This window comes from Neoarius graeffei, chromosome 23 (genome assembly GCF_027579695.1).
Source record: "Neoarius graeffei isolate fNeoGra1 chromosome 23, fNeoGra1.pri, whole genome shotgun sequence".
Taxonomy (NCBI): domain Eukaryota; kingdom Metazoa; phylum Chordata; class Actinopteri; order Siluriformes; family Ariidae; genus Neoarius; species Neoarius graeffei.
The window spans coordinates 21,430,050-21,449,710 of NC_083591.1; positions in this window are offsets into that span (position 1 = coordinate 21,430,050).

A 19,661-nucleotide genomic window follows, 5' to 3' on the forward strand; every position below is an offset into this window, starting at 1 on the left:
GGGTCAGCTTCAGGCCGGATGGCTCCCCAGCCTGAGTCAGGCAGTGAGGTTATGTGGCAGCGGGGGCATGGCCAAGCAGCAGTTTGTGAATGGAGGGTGGGGTTGGGGATGGTAAGTGGCTAAGTCATTCCACCTGCTGTCAATTAATGTGGGTGCGTGTGTGTTTGTTACAGGGACGGAGCATAAAAGGAGGGGGAGAGCAGAGAAAAGGGACGGTCCCGACCAGAGTGCATGTGTGTGCATATGTGGGAGTGAGTCAGCTGAAAAGCTAGACACATGATAACGTTTGTAAGAACTTCAGTTCCCGCCTACTGTGCTTCTGTACTCCACCCACATCAGGGATTCACTACAGTCACACTGTTCTGTGAACACCTAATAACTTGTCTTTTACTTCTACTGTTCTTGCTGAGGATCACGGGGAGGAGGTGCAGGATGACAGTGACCTTTGTTGTAAGGCTCTTGACCAGTTAACCAAGTCTCTCTGGGCATGCCATTTGAATTTGGCTATCTAAAGGTGACACCATATACCACACATATGAAAACAATCACTCTCATTTGTTGTAAACAGTATCCTTCGTCAGCAGAAAAGGAGGATGGTATAAATCCCAACATTGCCTTGTTGCTCTGTCAAGGCGTTCTGGTACCCTGTTCATCACCCGACAACATGCCTGTCAATCCTGTCAGTAAACCCAGTAGTTCTTGGTGGGTCACATAAGATTTGAGGTGCATTAACCAGGTGGTAGTTCCTGTGACTCCCATTGTACCTAATGTTGCATCAATTTTGTCTTCCATTCCACATGATCACTCTCATTTTACTATAGTCAAGCTTTGCAGTACCTTTTTCAACATTCGTGTCAGTGTTGAGACTCAACCTATTTTTGCATTTACCTTTAAGCAACAACAATACACATGGCCACACCTTCCTCAGGGGTTTGTTGACTCATGTGCTGTGTTAGCCTGTTATCTGAGACTTGCACTCCATCTTGGAGTTACCTGAGGGCTATAAGCTGTTGAAATATGCAGATGACATTTTCACTGGTTGCAATGAAACCCTCTGTGAGAAAGGGTCACTAGCTGTGCTAAAGCATCTGGCTAATCAAGAGTTCAAAGCCTCATTATCCAAGTTTCAGTTTTGCCAATGCACCAGTACACTACCTAGGCTTTATCACCCGAGGCCAACGCTGTCTGTCCTCAGATAGACTGTCTGTTATTCTCAACATGGATCCATCCAGCACAAAATTTGCCATGTTGTCCTTTCTGGGACTCATCAATGACTGCAGACAGTACATTACAGATTGTTCACATCATGAGAAGATCCTTAGAAAAACTTGTCTCAAGGACTGTCCACCAAATATTTACTGGACTTGTGAACTAATGAACAGGAGTTCATTAGTTCACAAGTCCAGTAAATATTTGGTGGACAGTCCTTGAGACAAGTTTTTCTAAGGATTCTGTTACCTGAAGTAGTCTCTGACCTCAGCTCCAGCACAGGGACTGCCAAGCTACACCTTGCCCTTTCACCTTTATGTCTCAGAGAATGGGTCTACGGCAGCCAGAGACCTTGCCCAAGAGCATGTTGGTAATTATTGTCCTGTAGCCTATTTGTGTAAATCTTCTAATCCTAAGTCTTCTAATCTATTTCAAGGCATGCATGTATGCTTGTGCTCTGTGGCTGCCTTGGCACTCATGGTCATGGATGCTGAAAAATCAGTATGTTCACATCCCTTGACGTTACCTGCATTGCATCATTCTTAACAACACTGAAACACAACACATGACTGCACAGAGACACTCAGGTTATGAAGCTATTCTTTGTGTCACTTATAATTTGTTCACCCAGTCTGTCTTTTTGATGGGTCTGATTCAGCCTGGTTGGAACAGGAGTATTTGGATGAGATCTCAACCACATCATCAGTAAGATCTGATTTATCTCAAACTCCCTTTGAGCATGGTGTGCACATCTTTGTTGAGAGCTCATGTTCAAAACCTAATGACCCCTTGATCCAGTGAGGTTACTTTGTCTGTTCTTCACCTAACGTTGTGCATGAAGCATACTCTTTGTCTTACAAAGCAGCACAGGCCATGGAATTTGTAGCCTTGACCCATGCTTGTCATCTCTTCACCAATCAAGTTGGGACCATCTATATTGATTCATGTTACGCCTTTGGAGTGGTTTGTGACTTTGGCATGATCTGGCACTCTTGTGGTTTTAAGTCTGCTGATGGTAAATCAATCTCACATTCATCCCTTGTCTCAGATCTCACTGCAGCATGTTCTCTGCCCAGCAGACTAGCCATAGTCAAGATTCAGGGCCATGACTCTGGTGATTATTGAAACCCATGGGAACATGTTGGCTGACTCGGTTGCTAAATGGGCTGCCAAAGAGGGCCCGACTTGATCACAAACCCAACCATTTGCTATGTTTTCACATTTTTCACTGTTCCATAATTCTCTGGATATTGTGTTTCTTCAGTCTCAGGCTTTGTCAGAGGATGTGTAGAATTGGAGTTCTTACTGTTGTACACCTGGTCCTGATGGTCCGATCAGGCCCACGATGGTCACCTAGCCTTACTAAAGTCAGTTTTCTTTTGCTTGTGCACCATTTTCATAGTGCTTCACATGTCTCACAAAGAGGAGTAATTAAGAGCATTTAATCATGAATTTTACATCACTGATATCCATGAAACAGTGAAACTAATATTTGATTCAAACTAATGTTTAATCTGTGCTAGGGCCAAGATGTAAGGTAAGACTGATTACATTTTATTAATTCAGTTTTCTATTCTCAAAACTTTGGTTCTGTATTTTTGTGTATCAAACACCCCCCTTTATTTCCACATAGACTTTTCATAAGGAGATGCATGTGCTTGAATTAATATTACACTGCAACTCCACTATAATGAACTTTATTTTACTATGAACTTTCACATATAACACACTAAGTTAGTGTCCCCCACCTTTAATGATGATGAATCAGAGTCTTCAAAAAACATCACTGTTTCATATCCACATGCACTGGCACTTGGAGCATGCACATGTAGCACCATTAGGACTAATTACAGTACTATGCACCTGTTCCGGATTAGATTGTGTAGTAATCCCCGATGTGGGTGGAGCACAGAAGCATGGCAGACGAGAGTTCGTGTTCACACACACGCACTTTATTAAGCTTTTCAGCTTTCTTTCTTTCTTTCTTTCTTTCATTCATTCACTCACTCACGCATGCACACTTGTGTTGTGGTCGGGGAGCAAAACTCTCTTCTCTCCTCTCCCCCTTCCTTTATACTCCATCCCTGCAACACACACACACACACACACACACACACACAAATTGACATCAGGTGTAATGACCTAGCCACTTACCTTCCCCGACCCCGCCCTCCATTCACAGACTGCTGCTTGGCCACGCCCCCGCTGCCACAGATTGCAATCACAGTGCATGCTTATAAGGACTCTCTAAACATACAGACTTGGCAAAGTATACGCACTTTACCTAGTATCTCACATTACCAAGCTTTTTATCTGTGTATTGCCTTTCTGGTTTTAGACTTTGTTTTGTGTATTTGGACTCTGCCTTTCATCTTTGCCTCCACCATTCTGTTTGTGCCTCACTTGACCATTGCCCATTTCATAACTGTCATCACAGTTCATTGACTCAGAAGGAGAAATTCATGATAAGGAGAATCTCATCTCATCTCATTATCTCTAGCCGCTTTATCCTTCTACAGGGTCGCAGGCAAGCTGGAGCCTATCCCAGCTGACTATGGGCGAAAGGCGGGGTACACCCTGGACAAGTCGCCAGGTCATCACAGGGCTGACACATAGACACAGACAACCATTCACACTCACATTCACACCTACGGTCAATTTAGAGTCACCGGTTAACCTAACCTGCATGTCTTTGGATTGTGGGGGAAACCAGAGCACCCGGAGGAAACCCACGCGGACACGGGGAGAACATGCAAACTCCACACAGAAAGGCCCTCGCCGGCCCCGGGGCTCGAACCCAGGACCTTCTTGCTGTGAGGCGACAGCGCTAACCACTACACCACCGTGCCGCCCCGATAAGGAGAATGCGCCTAAAATTTTGCATATAACGTGAGTGTTTGGTATGACACTTGGGTCAATTTCAGTTTTGGTATAACGAACTATTTGGACATCCTCCTGGGAGTTCATTATAGTAGGGTTGCAATGTATGTCATCCAAGGTTCCATGGAAAACAGTGGTACTTGTATAGGTACCTAACCTTTTGACACTTATTTTGCTTCCTCGTCTGCTGTATTGTTACATTTTATAACAAAAACCTTTTTTTTTGCAGGCCTGACATTTAACAATTGCCAATTTACTAGGTAGCATCATAGCTAACATTAGTTTCAAGATTTGTCCTAGATGAATAATAGTTGTACCATTGGTTTTCTTAAAACCCTGTTGTTTCCAAACTGCTCCAAAGAGCTAACATACACCATGAGCATAGGCTGAATCTGTATTGAGTTCTACTGCTTTACCACTTGCCAATTTACAGGCTTCTGTTAGAGCCTTTAATTCTGCTAGCTGAGTAGAGCAAGGTTATTGATACTTTTCAGCCTTTACTACAGAAAATGAGTCAAGTCAAGTTTATTTGTATAGTGCTTTTAACAATAAACATTGTCGCAAAGCAGCTTTACAGAATTTGAACGACTTAAAATATGAGCTAATTTTATCCCTACTCTATCCCCAATGAGCAAGCCTGTGGCGACAGTGGCAAGGAAAAACTCCCTCAGATGACATGAAGAAACCTTGAGAGGAACCAGACTCAAAAGGTAACTCATCCCCACCTGGGCAACAACAGACAACATGACTATAACATTAACAGTTCTAACATAAAGTCAGCTTCTTTCCACCGGCACCCTGTTGACCAACAATATCGGAGGCGGCCGTTGTTAACCCGGGGCCCGACCGATCCGGTATGGTATTTCTCTTTTCAATCCACATATTAAATTTGGTGCAGTTTTACACCAGATGCCCTTCCTGATGCAACCCTCTCCATTTATCCAGGCTTGGGACTGGTGCCAAGAGTACACTTATACACCCCCAGTGGCTAATTAGTAACTAATTAAGCTGTATCTACAATAAAAACCAGTTAACTTGCAGATTTTATCCATCCATTATCTGTAGCTGCTTATCCTGTTCTACAGGGTTGCAGACAAGCTGGAGCCTATCTCAGCTGACTGTGGGTGAGAGGCAAGGTACACCCTGGACAAGTCGCCAGGTCACCGCAGGGCTAACACAGAGACAAACAACCATTCACACCTACAGTCAATTTAGAGCCACCAATTAATCTAACCTGCATATCTTTGGACTGTGGGGGAAACCAGAGCACCCAGAGAAAACCCACGCAGACATGTTTGAGAACATGCAAACTCCACACAGAAAGGCCCATGCCGGATGCTGATCTTAAATCCAGGACCTTTTTGCTGTGAGGTGACAGTGCTAACCACCATGCCACCCTAGATTTTATTTTAAATATAAAAAAGTAATTCATATTTTTAATATTATGTTTGATGTACATAAAATAAAGTTGATCTTATTTTTTGAAAATGAGCCATCATAGACTTTTGTACTACTGCACAACCTGCATGATTTCCTGCATGAGCTTTGAAACAAGATCCATCCACAAAAGTTGTAACACTAGGCGCATCTAATAGAACAGATTCAAAATCTGGTCTTGGCTGAGAAAATGTCAGTGAGTCAGTGACACACACATGCAGTTTTCCTTCAAACTGAAATGGTAACAGTTCTGCTGGATTGACTGTTGTTTTGGGGTTATGCCAGGATAAGTAAGTAAGGACAGGTACTGCAAACTTCATGCCTATTATTTTCAAGCATTTCTAGAATTTTGTGATGGGAGTAGATAATGACTGAATACCCCATTGTCAAGACCAACGCTTTCTCATATGCATAATGAACTGCTGCCAGCCCCTGGTAACATGGGGGCCATCTCTGTGCCACACCACCTACCATTTAGTGCTATGATAAGTAAAAAGCTATTTTTTTCTTTACCACTACTTTTCCTGCATTAGTAGAGCTGTTGCATATTTTTCATGTTTTTTGGCTACATACAGATAAAAGGGCTTTGTGTTTTCAGGTGAAGCTGTTTGCAATTCTTGTTTCAAGGTTTCAAAGGCTACTAAAGAATCTGATGTCCATTTTAATGGTGCACTCAATGTTTTTACACATGCCTCAGACATTATTTCCCTGAGAAGGACTGACTTTATTGCATAATCTTCTGTCCAGTCTGAACTGAAACTTACCATGCCTTAAAAGGTCATCATTTGTCCCACTCTCATGGGTTGTGTTACTTTTATCAGGTTTCTTTACTTTGGGGATTTGGATCTGAATGAATTTTCCCCATTTCTCCATTGTATTCTGTCCTGATTCTTCGATCTTCCCCAACGAGTATACATTACCATCTCTAGCAAAAAAACTCATTTGACCTTTTACTACCAATTCTTCAATATACACTTCATCTGGAGGGCACCAAATCTTAAGACCCAATTTACATAGTGCATCCCTTCCTAATAAATTTAATGGGGTCTGTTCTGACGAGTGAAGTCAAGTTTATTTGTATAGTGCTTTTAACAACTGACAAAGTCAAAAAACAGCTTTACAGAAAATTAAATACTTTAAACATGTGAACTAATTTTATCCCTAATAAATTTATTTATCCCTGATGAGCAAGCCTGTGGTGAGGGTGGCAAGGAAAAACTCCCTCAGACGACATGAGGAAGAAATCTTGAGAGGAACCAGAGTCAAAAGGGAATCCATCCTCATTGAGGTAATAACAGATAGCATGATTATAAATAAGTTGCTTCCATAATTGTGTCCTATATAGTCACAAAGTACAATTGTGTAACCAGGAAATTCATTATAATTTTAGCATGAAGTCTATTTTGTTGAAGTTATCAACTGTTCATTGATGGATACTTGAGTGCAAAACTGTTCATGACAACTGCAGTCCTAAAGTTATCATGGCAATTGTAGTCCTCAGCCATCATAGCAAAACTGTAAGTGTTCAGAGCCATCTTCTAAGTGCATCTTTCGACTATGCATATGGGGTCATCCTCCACAGGAGTGATGTGATGAGACTCCAACCAAATATAGGGCATGAGGATGGATCAAGGAAGTTCAAAGAGCAGGAGAGGTCCGCATCACTGGTGTCTCAGGATTGACATGTAAAGACAGACAGAGGGTGAGACTGAGTGTGTGTGTGTGTGTGTGTGTGTGTGGGGGGGGGGGGCAGGTTGTTGGGTATGCCCGGTGTCACTTAATGGTTAAAGGAGATATGCAGAGCCTTTATTTTTAAATAAATTTCTGAGTGCATAATATCTCCATCCTTGACGCTTGTATGCTACATAAATGGGAATAAAAAATATATATATTTGAGAGTTAAAATCGACCGCAAAGTTGGCATTTGAACTGCCCCGCTGAGCCAGCCAGCCCTGAGAGTGTGACATCACAACAGAAATTGGTTTTAAGGCCGAGGCCTTTGACAGCTATAGACCAAAGTCACATAAATAAAAATTTATGGTGAATGGTAAGAAATACTGTTACCAACTTGCTCAAAATTAAGACTGATTTGACTTCATTGATTGTGGGTTGTCTCATTAAAACAGGATAGGTGTTATAACTTATGGAACATACATGTACATGCATGCATTTTCACTGATAAAACATAAAAGGCTAATTAAATAATCAGATGAACTGAGACAATCACATTCTGAAGCAAATTAAATAATCTTATACCGGTAACTTAAACACACAATACAAGTTACATGTATTAATCTAAATGCAGGTAAACAATGTTTTTTTAAAATCCAAATGAGAGTCAGACAGCGTTCTCACTTCTTGAAGGCCGATCTTGTGGCCGATTGTTTTTGAAACAATCTGACTTTCAGTTGTTTGTTCAGTTCACCGTTCATTCACTTCTTCCATGTAAGGGAGAGATGGCAGCAATATCCAGTTTAGAAATCAGACGGCTGCTCTACTCATTCACTTTTCTTCATGCTGTGTATTCTGCCCTTACTGCTGGGCTCAGGCAATTACTTAAACCCGGAACGGAACAGGATGTTACCGGTTTTAGCAACAACTGCAGGGAGGTCACTGCCCGAGCGATATGTCCCATCCCAGGTTTTAGCAACAACCCTCGGCTCACTCCAGGAGGACTCGCAACTGAACTCGCTTTCCTTTTATATAAATAAATAAATAAATAAATACTTTCCTTTTCTTGTAGTTTTCTTTTTATTTAATTGTTGATACTGCACCCTCTTTCAATACGGGCTTAGAGACAACACTCAACAGATCAGAGGTCTTGTACGAGTCTTCAGTAAAATGTGCAGATCAGAGGAGAGACCACTTCATAGGTGCCCAATGTGCCCATGAACTTCTTGCAAAATGCGTCCAAATCTTTGCAGTTTGAACATTTTTGGGCCATGAATGCAACGTAAATCCACCTTCTGTCGTGTTGCTGCACTGGCCAGCAACACATCTACGTAGGATGGCAATAAATTAGCTCAAAATGGAGGATCGGAGTTGCAGTCAGCTCTGTGTTTTAGTATAGCGGAAATGGTGATGAGACCGATAGACTTCCTACTGTGACATTACGGACGTCAACGTCATTCACTCAGACTGCTACCTATATGAATCGCTGTGGCAGCGGGGGCGTGGTCAAGCGTCGGTCTGTGACCGGAGGGCAGAGTCAGGGAAGGTAAGTGGCAGAATCACTGCACCTGATGTCTATTAATGTGTGTTTGTGTGTCTCCCCCAGGGACTGTGCCCTACATAAGGAGAGAGAGAGTAGAGGAAAGGAGCTCTCTCCCCAACCAGACAACTGATGTGTGTGCGTGTCTGTGACTGGGAGTGTTTGTATGACAACTGAAAAGTGTCAAAATAAAGAGTTTTTGAAAACTCAGTTCTGGCCTGCCATACTTCTGTGTTCCACCCACCTGCTCCAAGTACGACAGTGGCGCTGAAACCCGGAACGGAGCACAGAGAAGAACAGCCCATGGAGTCCTCCCCCTTCGCGGACCTGGTCCACGCCCTCGCCACGGCCCAGCAGAGCCAGCAGCAGGTGCTAGTCACCCTCTGGAAGGAGCAGGAGCAAAGGTTCGAGGCCCTGGTGCTGGCGCAGCAGGAAGATCGACAGGCGTTCCGGCACCTCCTCGCGTCGGCAGGGTCCATCACCTCCACCTCCGCAGGCCCTTCCTACCTCACCCTAATGAAGATGGGCCCACATGACGACCCCGAGGCCTTCCTCACGCTCTTTGAGCAGGCAGCAGAGGCCTTGGGTTGGCCAGTGGAACAGCACGCGGCGAGCCTCCTCCCCCTGCTAATGGGTGAGGCGCAGCTGGCCGGGCTACAGCTCCCCGCCGACAGCCGGCTGGTCTACGCGGACCTCCGCTGGGCCATCCTCCAGCGTGTGGGGCACACCCCCGAACAGCACTGACAGGGCTTCCGCACTCTGCGCCTGGAGGAAGTCAGCCGGCCGTTCGTGTTTGGCCAGCAACTCCGGGACGCCTGCTGGCGGTGGCTGAGGGCTGACAACCGCGATGCCGAGGGAATCGTCGATCAGGTGGTACTGGAACAGTTCATCGCCTGACTACCCAAAGGGACCGCGGAGTGGGTCCAGTGCCATCGCCCGGCATCGCTGGATCAGGCCATCGAGCTGGCGGAGGACCATTTGGCGGCTGTTCCGATGGCAGGACAGCAGATCTCCTATTCTCCCCTCTCCTCTCTCTCTCCCCCTCCCCTTCTGTGTCTCAACCTCGCATCATTCCCCCACCGCGGAGACGGGGGCCGGCTCCACCCCAGCTGGCCCGCCGCACCCGCGGTGCCCTCCCATTTCCCACTTCTGTGTCTGTCTCTTCCCCCCCTCAGGTGAGTGAGTCCCAGAGCGCGGTGCAGAGAGAAAGCCTAGGCCGGTTTGCTGGCACTGCGGGCAGACGGGCCACCTCCAGCAGCAGTGCTCGACTATGAGGTGAGGCGAACGGACAGGGGTGGGGCGCTACAGATTTACCACCTCAATCTGCTCAAACTCTGGAATGAGGAGGGCCCTGTGGCATTGGTGTTGGTGGTTCCGGAGAAGGTGGAGCTGGGGCCGGAGGTTCAAAAGGGAACATTGACATCGCGTACCTCTCCGGTCCCCTGTGGAGACCACCTCTCCCCGACCCAACTCGCGGAGGTTGCCCAGTTGTAGACCGAATTTTCGGGCCTGTTATCACCCCTGCCCGGCCACACCGACCTCATAGAACACCACATCGAGACGCCCCCGGGGGTGGTAGTGCACAGCCGCCCTTACAGGCTACCCAAACACAAGAAAAAAGTGGTTCGGGAAGAACTTGAGGCCATGCTCGAAATGGGCATCATCGAGAAGTCCCACAGTGACTGGAGCAGCCCGGTGGTCTTGATGCCCAAGGCCGATGGGTCGGTCCGGTTCTGTGTAGATTATAGAAAAGTCAACGTGGTGTCTAAATTTGATGCGTACCCAATGCCTCGTATTGATGAGTTGCTGGATCAACTAGGCACGGCTCGCTTTTACTCAACACTGGATTTGACAAAGGGTTATTGGCAGATCCCCTTGACTCCACTATCCTGAGAAAAAACGGCCTTTTCCACACTGTTTGGCTTACACCAATTTGTTACACTTCCTTTTGGGCTGTTTGGGGTGCCCGCTACGTTCCAGCGGCTTATGGACAGGGTCCTCTGCCCCCATGCCACCTACGCGGCCGCATACTCAGATGACATAATAGTCTTAGATGGCATAGTAATGACTGGCCGCGGCTTCTGCAACACCTGAGGGCCATCCTTAGGTTGCTGAGGCAAGCGGGTCTCAAAGCCAACCCGAAGAAGTGTGTGATTGGGCAGGTGGAAGTATGGTATCTGGGCTTCCACTTGGGCAATGGGCAGGTGTGTCCCCAAATTAACAAGACAGCAGCGATTGCGGCCTGCCCGAGGCCCAAGACCAAAAAGGGGGTGAGACAGTTCCTGGGGCTGGCTGGCTACTATCGTAGGTTTATACCTAATTATTCGGACATCACCAGCCCGCTGACTGATCTCACTAAAAAGGGAGCACCAGATCCGGTCCAGTGGACGGAGCAATGCCAGCGGGCTTTCTCTGAGGTGAAGGCTGCACTGTGTGGGGGGCCACTGTTACACTCCCCTGACTTTTCTCTCCCCTTTATGTTACAGACAGATGCGTCAGACAGAGGGCTGGGGGCTGTTTTGTCCCTGGAGGTGGATGGGGAGGACCGTCCAGTGCTGTATATCAGCAGAAAGCTGTCGGTGCATGAAGGGCGCTACAGCACCATCGAGAAAGAGTGCCTAGCCATCAAGTGGGCGGTCCTCGCCCTCCGCTACTACCTGCTGGGATGCCCTTTCACCCTCTGTTCGGACCACGCGCCCCACCAGTGGCTCCACCGCATGAAGGTTGCCAATGCGCGGATCACCCGTTGGTATCTGGCACTCCAGCCCTTTAACTTCAAGGTGATCCACAGGCCGGGGGCGCAGATGGTCGTGGCGGACTTCCTCTCCCTTCAATGGGGGGAGTCGGCTGCAGGCCGGATGGCCACCCGGCCTGAGTCAGGTGGGGGTATGTAGCAGCAGGGGCATGGTCAAGCGTCGGTCTGTGACCGGAGGGCGGAGTCAGGGAAGGTAAGTGGCAGAATCACTGCACCTGATGTCTATTAACGTGTGTTTGTGTGTCTCCCCCAGGGACCGCGCCCTACATAAGGAGAGAGAGAGTAGAGGAAAGGAGCTCTCTCCCCAACCAGACAACTGATGTGTGTGCATGTCTGTGACTGGGAGTGTTTGTATGACAACTGAAAAGTGTCAAAATAAAGAGTTTTTGGAAACTCAGTTCTGGCCTGCCGTACTTCTGTGCTCCACCCACCTGCTCCAAGTACTACAACCACTTTAATCATAAAAATTATTATATTGTTAACGCTTAAAACTATTCCTGTGCCATTCTTGAGGTCTCGAGGCATTTATAAACTAAAGTGAGGCCATGGCTCTGCGTATATGCTTTAAGGACAGTATATATTGTGCACGTGTAAGCGGGGACTCTGGCAAGACTATGACAGTATAACTAAAAGGGAGAGCCAGAATGTAATATAGACATGAGGGAGCCCTGGGACATAAAGCAGCCAGCCACTCCACTATCAACAAACCCATGTGAACGTGTGTCTGTGTGTGTGTGTGTGGGGGGGGGGGGACGACAGCATCCATACATACCAGTTTACCAAAACACTCTATGCCTGAGGACCATCCAGATTTATTCCTTTACCTCATTAAAAAAAAAAAACCTATGAATAAAAGGCTGGGTGGCACGGTGGTGTAGTGGTTAGCGCTGTTGCCTCACAGCAAGAAGGTCCTGGGTTCGAGCCCTGGGGCCAGCGAGGGCCTTTCTGTGTGGAGTTTGCATGTTCTCCCCATGTCCGCGTGGGTTTCCAATGCAATGCTCTGGTTTCCCCCACAGTCCAAAGACATGCAGGTTAGGTTAACTGGTGACTCTAAATTGACCGTAGGTGTGAATGGTTGTCTGTGTCTATGTGTCAGCCCTGTGATGACCTGGCGACTTGTCCAGGGTGTACCCCGCCTTTCGCCCGTAGTCAGCTGGGATAGGCTCCGGCTTGCCTGCGACCCTGTAGAAGGATAAAGCGGCTAGAGATAATGAGATGAGATAAAAGGCTATGGGGCTTTGTAAGAAAAGGCTCTGCCCCCAATGTAGCCTTCACTATATGAGGTACCAACATATAGCCTGCACCTGTTGATTCAAGTAAGCATGGTGGGTCATAAAGGACCAGAAGTTCGCTCAGCTACTCTGGTGCAAGACCATTCAGTGCTTTATAGGTCAATAGTAGTATTTTATAATCAATGCAAAATTAGATTGGGAGCCAATGCAATGCAGACAAGATAGAGACAAGCCAATACAAGATAGAGGTGATGTGGTCAAATCTTATAGTCCTAGTAAGGACTCTTGCTGCTGCATTTTGAACTAACTGGAAGTTGTTTATGCACTTATTGGAACATCCAGATCATAAGGCATTACAATAATCCAACTTTGAGGGAAGAAAAGAATGAACTGGTTTTTCTGTATCATGTAGTGGCATTATATTTCTTATCTTAGCAATATTTCTGAGATGAAAGAAAGCTATCCTCATAATGTTATCGATATGAGTTTCAAATGAAAGACTGGAGTCAATGATCACCCCAAGGTGTTTTCCTGCTGCACATAAAGAAACAAAGGCCATCCAGAATTATGAAGTCATGAGAAAACCTATTTCTATCTGCATGTGGTCCTAGTACAAGTACTGCTGTCTTGTCAGAGTCAAATAGAAGGAACTTAATAAGTATCCAGTGTCTAATGTCCTTCACACATTCCTCAGTTTTATTAAGCTAGTGTCTCTGATCTGGCTTTGCAGAAACATGCAACTGTGTGTCATCAACATAACAGTGGAAGCTAGTACCATGCTTATGAATAATATTACCTAGAGGTAATGTGTGTGTGCGTATATATATATATATATATATATATATATATATATATATATATATATAGGATATAAAAAAGTGTACACACCCCATTAAAATGATAGGTTTTTCTGATGTAAAAAAATGAGACCACAATAAATAATTTCAAAACTTTTCCCACCTTTAGACTTATAACCTGTACAACTCAATTGAAAAACAAACAAATCTGTTTTGGGGAAAAACATAAAAAATAAAAAACCTACAATAAGCTGGTTGCATAAGTGTGCACACCCTTAAACTAATACTTGGTTGAAGCACCTCATTCATCTCATCTCATTATCTCTAGCCACTTTATCCTGTTCTACAGGGTCACAGACAAGCTGGAGCCTATCCCAGCTGACTACAGGCGAAAGGCAGGGTACACCCTGGACAAGTCGCCAGGTCATCACAGGGCTGACACATAGACACAGACAACCATTCACACCTACAGTCAATTTAGAGTCACCAGTTAACCTAACTTGCATGTCTTTGGACTGTGGGGGAAAACGGAACACCCAGAGGAAACCCACACGGACATGGGAAGAACATGCAAACTCCGCACAGAAAGGCCCTCATCGGCCACGGGGCTCGAACCTGGACCTTCTTGCTGTAAGGCAACAGCGCTAACCACTACACCACCTTGCCACCCTGTTAAAGCACCTTTTGATTTAATTACAGCATTCAGTCTTTTTGGGTAGGAGTCTTTCAGCCTGCCACATCTAGACTTGCCAATATTTGCCCACTCTTCCTTGCAAAAGCACTCCAAATCTGTCAGATTGTGAGGGCATCTCTGGGGCACAGCCCTCTTCAGGTCACCCTACAGATTTTCAATTGGATTTAGGTCTGGGCTCTGGCTGGGCCATTCTAAAACTATTTTGGGGTTATAGTCATGCTGAAAGATGAAATTCCTCTTCATCTTCAGCTTTCTAGCAAACACCTGAAGGTTTTGGGCCAAAATTGACTGGTATTTAGAGCTGTTCATAATTCCCTCCACCTTGACTAAAGCCCCTGTTCCAGCTGAAGAAAAACAACACCAAAAACATGATGCTGCCATCACCATGCTTCAAGTCAAGTCAAGTTTATTTGTATAGTGCTTTTAACAATAAACATTGTTGCAAAGCAGCTTTACAGAATTTGAATGACTTAATATGAGCTAATTTTATCCCTAATCTATCCCCAATGAGCACGCCTGTGGCGACGGTGGCAAGGAAAAACTCCCTCAGACGACATGAGGAAGAAACCTCGAGAGGAACCAGACTCAAAAGGGAACTCATCCCCATCTGGGCAACAACAGACAACATGACTATAACATTAACAGTCCTAACAAAGTCAACTTTGTTGATGCTATAAACCCCCCACTGACGGAAGCCCGAGCGCTTCACCGTGGGTATGGTGTTCTTTTGGTGATGTGCAGTGTTGTTGCGCCAAACATACCTTCTGGAATCATGGCCAAAAAGTTCAACCTTGGTTTCATCAGAACATAACACATTCTCCCACATGCTTTTGGGAGAGTTGATGTAATTTTTTTGCTAAATTTAGCCGGGCTTGGATGTTTTTCTTTGACCCTACCTCATAGTCCAGACATATGGAGAATATGGGAGATTGTTGTCATATGTAGTACACAACCAGTACTTGCCAGAAATTCCTGCAGCTCCTTCAGTGTTGCTGTAGGCCTTGTGGCAATCTCCCTGACCAGTTTTTGTCTTGTCTTTTCATCAATTTTGGAGGGACATCCAGTTCTCGGTAATGTCACTGTTGTCCCATATTTTCTCCACTTCCTGATGACTGTCTTCACTGTGCTCCATGGTATATCTAATGCAGTGGAAATTTTTTGTACCTTTCTCCTGACTGATACCTTTTAACAATGAGATCCCTTTGATGCTTTGTCAGCTCTCTGTGAACCATGGCTTTTGCTGGAGGATGCAACTGAGTGAATGTCTGAACTTTATTTGGGGTTAATTAGAGTCATTTTAATTGATGGCAGGTGTGTACCCCAAAAGACTGAATGCTGTAATTAAATCAAAAAGTGCTTCAACAAAGTATTAGTTTAAGGGTGTGCACACTTATGCAACCAGCTTATTGTACATTAAAAAAAAATTTCTAAATGTTTTTCCCCCTAACAGATTTGTTTGTTTTTCAACTGAACTGTACAAGTTATAGGTCACATTAAAGGTGGGAAAAGTTTTTAAATTATTTATCATGGTCTCATTTTTTTTTTACATCAGAAAAACCTATCATTTTAATGGGGTGTGTACACTTTTTATATCCACTTTTATATACATACATACATGTTGGCAATATCGCGGGTGTAGCATATATATATATCAATATCAATATATACAGTGTCTTGCAAAAGTATTCATCCCCCTTTGTGTTTGTCGTCTTTTGTCAGGTTACAAGCTGGAATTAAAATGAATTTTTGGGGGGTAAGCACCATTTGATTTACACAACATGCCTACCATTTTAAAGGTGAAATGGTGGTTGTGGCAGCAGGGGCGTGGTCAAGCATCGGTCTGTGACCGGAGGGAGGAGTCAGGGAAGGTAAGTGGCAGAATCATTGCACCTGATGTCTGTTAACCTGTGTTTGTGTGTCTTCCACAGTGACCGCACCCTATATAAGGAGAGAGAGAGCAGAGGAAGGGAGCTCTCTCTCCAACCAGAACACTTGAGTGTATGTGCACATGTGTGACTGGGAGAGTGTCAGTAAAAGCTGAAAAGCTAAATAAAAGAGTTTTTGAAAACTCAGTTCTGGCCTGCCACACTTCTGTGCTCCACCCACCTGCTCAACATACTACAGTGGTGCTGAAACCCGGGACGGAGCACAGAGGAGAACAGTCCCATGGAGTCCTCCCCCTTCACGGACCTGATCCACACCCTCGCCACGGCCCAACAGAGCCAGCACCAGGCGCTGGTCACCCTCCGAAAGGAGCAAGCGCAAAGGTTCGAGGCCCTGGTGCTGGCGCAACAGGAAGATCATCAGGTGTTCCGGCACCTCCTTGCGTCGGCGGGGTCCACCGCAGCGGGCCCTCCCCACCTCACCCTAACGAAGATGGGCCCACACGATGACCCCGAGGCCTTCATAGCGCCCTTCGAGCAAGCAGCAGAGGCCTGGGGTTGGCTGGTGGAACAGCGCGCAGCGCGCCTCCTCCCCCTGATAATGGGCAAGGTGCAGCTGGCCGTGCTACAGCTCCCCGCTGACAGCCGGCTGGTCTATGCAGACCTGCGCCAGGCTGTCCTCCAGCGTGTGGGGCGTACCCCCGAACAACAATGCCAGCGCTTCCGCACTCTACGCCTAGAGGAGGTCGGCCGGCCGTTTGCGTTTGGCCAGCAACTCTGGGACGCTTGCCGGCAGTGGCTGAGGGCTGACAACCGCGACGCCGAGGGAATCATCGATCTGGTGGCGCTAGAACAATTCATCGCACGACTCCCCAATGGAACCGTGGAGTGGGTCCAGTGCCATCGCCCAGCATCGCTGGATCAGGCCATCAAGTTGGCGGAGGATCATTTGGCGGCTGTTTCCACGGCAGGATCGCAGATCTCCTCTTCTCTATCTCTCCTTCTCTCTCTCCTCTCCCTCTCTCTACCCCCCCTTCTGTGTCTAGTCCTTGCCCCGTTCTCCCACCACGGAGGCGGGGGCCGGCTCCACCCCAGCCGGCCCGCCGCACCCGCGGTGTCCTCCCGTTTCCCACTTCCATGTCTGTCTCTCTCCCCCCTTGGGTGAGTGAGCCCCAGAGCACCGGTGCAGAGAGAGAGCCCGGGCCAGTTTGCTGGCGCTGCGGGGAACCGGGGCACCTCCAGCATCAGTGCTCGGCAATGGAGGTGGGCGCAGTGGTCCGGATCCCCGACGCACCAGGAACCGCCCTCGATTGGGCCGGAGCGTATCGCATACCGGTGAGTGTCCAAGGGGATACATATCAGGCTTTGGTGGACTCCGGCTGTAATCAGACCGCAATCCACCAAAACCTGGTGCAAGACGAGGCATTGGGGAGAGCACAATTGGTGAAGGTGTTGTGTGTGCACGGGGATGTTCACAACTACTCTTTAGTGTCGGTCCACATTCTATTTCGAGGGGAGAAATTTAGTGTAAAGGCGTCGGTTAATCCTTGTCTTACCCACTCGATAATTTTGGGGACTGATTGGGCGGGATTTCGGGAGTTAATGACTCATTTAGTGAAGAGTGGGTCCTGCTGTAGTTTAGTGGGGGGAGGTCCCGGTGTGGCATTGGCGGGAGCAGCTGTCACAGAGCCGTCTACATCATCACCGCATCAGAGTGAGGAGCAGCAGGCTCCACCTCCCTCTCTTGGGGATTCCCTTGCGGATTTCCCATTAGAGCAGTCACGAGACAAGACTCTGCGGCATGCATTTGACCAAGTGAGAGTAATCGATGGTCAAATACTCCAGCCAAATGCCACACCATCCTTCCTGTATTTCTCCATTATGAAGGATAGATTATACCGAGTGACGCAGAACACTCAGAATAAGGACCTGATAACACAACTTTTGATTCCAAAAAGCCACCGAGAATTGGTATTCCAGGAGGCTCACTTTAATCCCATGGCTGGACACTTAGGGCAGGATAAGACACTAGCCCGGATAATGGCCCGGTTCTATTGGCCAGGGATTTGTGGCAATGTCCGTAGGTGGTGTATGGCATGCCACGAATGCCAGTTAGTAAATACAGCGGCCATTCCAAAAGCACCTTTGCGCCCTCTGCCATTAATCAAGACCCCGTTCGAAAGAATTGGGATGGATCTCATCAGGCCATTAGATCGGTCAACACGAGGATATCGCTTTATTTTAGTTCTGGTGGACTATGCAACGCGATACCCGGAAGCAGTGCCGCTTCGCAATATCTCAGCACGTAGTATTGCGGAAGCACTCTTCCACGTCATTTCCCAAGTTGGAATCCCCAAAGAGATTCTGACTGATCAAGGCACTTCGTTTATGTCACGCACACTGCGTGAACTGTATGGGTTACTGGGAATTAAGCCGATCTGCACCAGTGTCCCACAAATGGACGGCTTAGTCGAATGGTTTAATTGCACCCTCAAAACCATAATTAAAAAATTTGTAAGCGAGGATGCACGTAACTGGGATAAATGGCTCGAGCCCCTGCTTTTCGCAGTGCGAGAGGTCCCACAAGCCTCCACGGGGTTCTCCCTGTTTGAATTATTATATGGGCGAAAGCCACGCGGCATCCTAGATGTGCTGCGGAAAAATTGGGAGGAGGAACCTTCAACAAGCAAAAATGAAATTCAATACGTTATTGACCTGCGCGCAAAACTCCCCACACACACACACACACCTAACCCAGGAGAATTTGCGGCAGGCTCAAGAACGGCAAATCCACCTGTACGACAGGGACACACGCCTTAGGGAGTTCGCACCAGGAGATAAAGTGCTCATACTGTTGCCCACGTGGAGCTCCAAATTGATCACCAAGTGGCAAGGACCCTTTGAGATCACACGGCGTGTCGGGGACATCGACTATGAGGTGAGGCGAACGGACAGGGGTGGGGCGTTACAAATTTACCACCTCAATCTGTTAAAACTTTGGAACGAGGAGGTCCCCGTGGCGTTGGTGTCATTGGTTCCAGAGAAGGCGGAGCTGGGGCCAGAGGTTCAAAGGGGAACACTGGCATCGCTTACCACCTTGGTGCCCTGTGGAGACCACCTCTCCTCGACCCAACTCACGGAGGTTACCTGAATTTTCGGACGTGTTCTCTCACCTGCCCGGCCACACCAGCCTCATAGAACACCACATTGAGACACCCCTGGGGGTGGTAGTGCGCAGCCACCCTTACAGGCTACCCGAACATAAGAAAAAGGTGGTTTGGGAAGAACTTGAGGCCATGCTCCACATGGGCATCGTTAAGAAGTCCCACAGTGACTGGAGCAGCCTGGTGGTCTTGGTTCCCAAGGCCGACGGGTCGGTCCGGTTCTGTGTGGACTACAGAAAAGTCAACGTGGTGTCTAAATTCAATGCGTACCCAATGCCTCGTATTGATGAGTTGGTTGATTGACTAGGCACAGCTCATTTTTATTCGACACTGGATTTAACAAAGGGATATTGGCAGATCCCCTTGACTCCATTATCCCGAGAGAAAACGGCCTTTTCC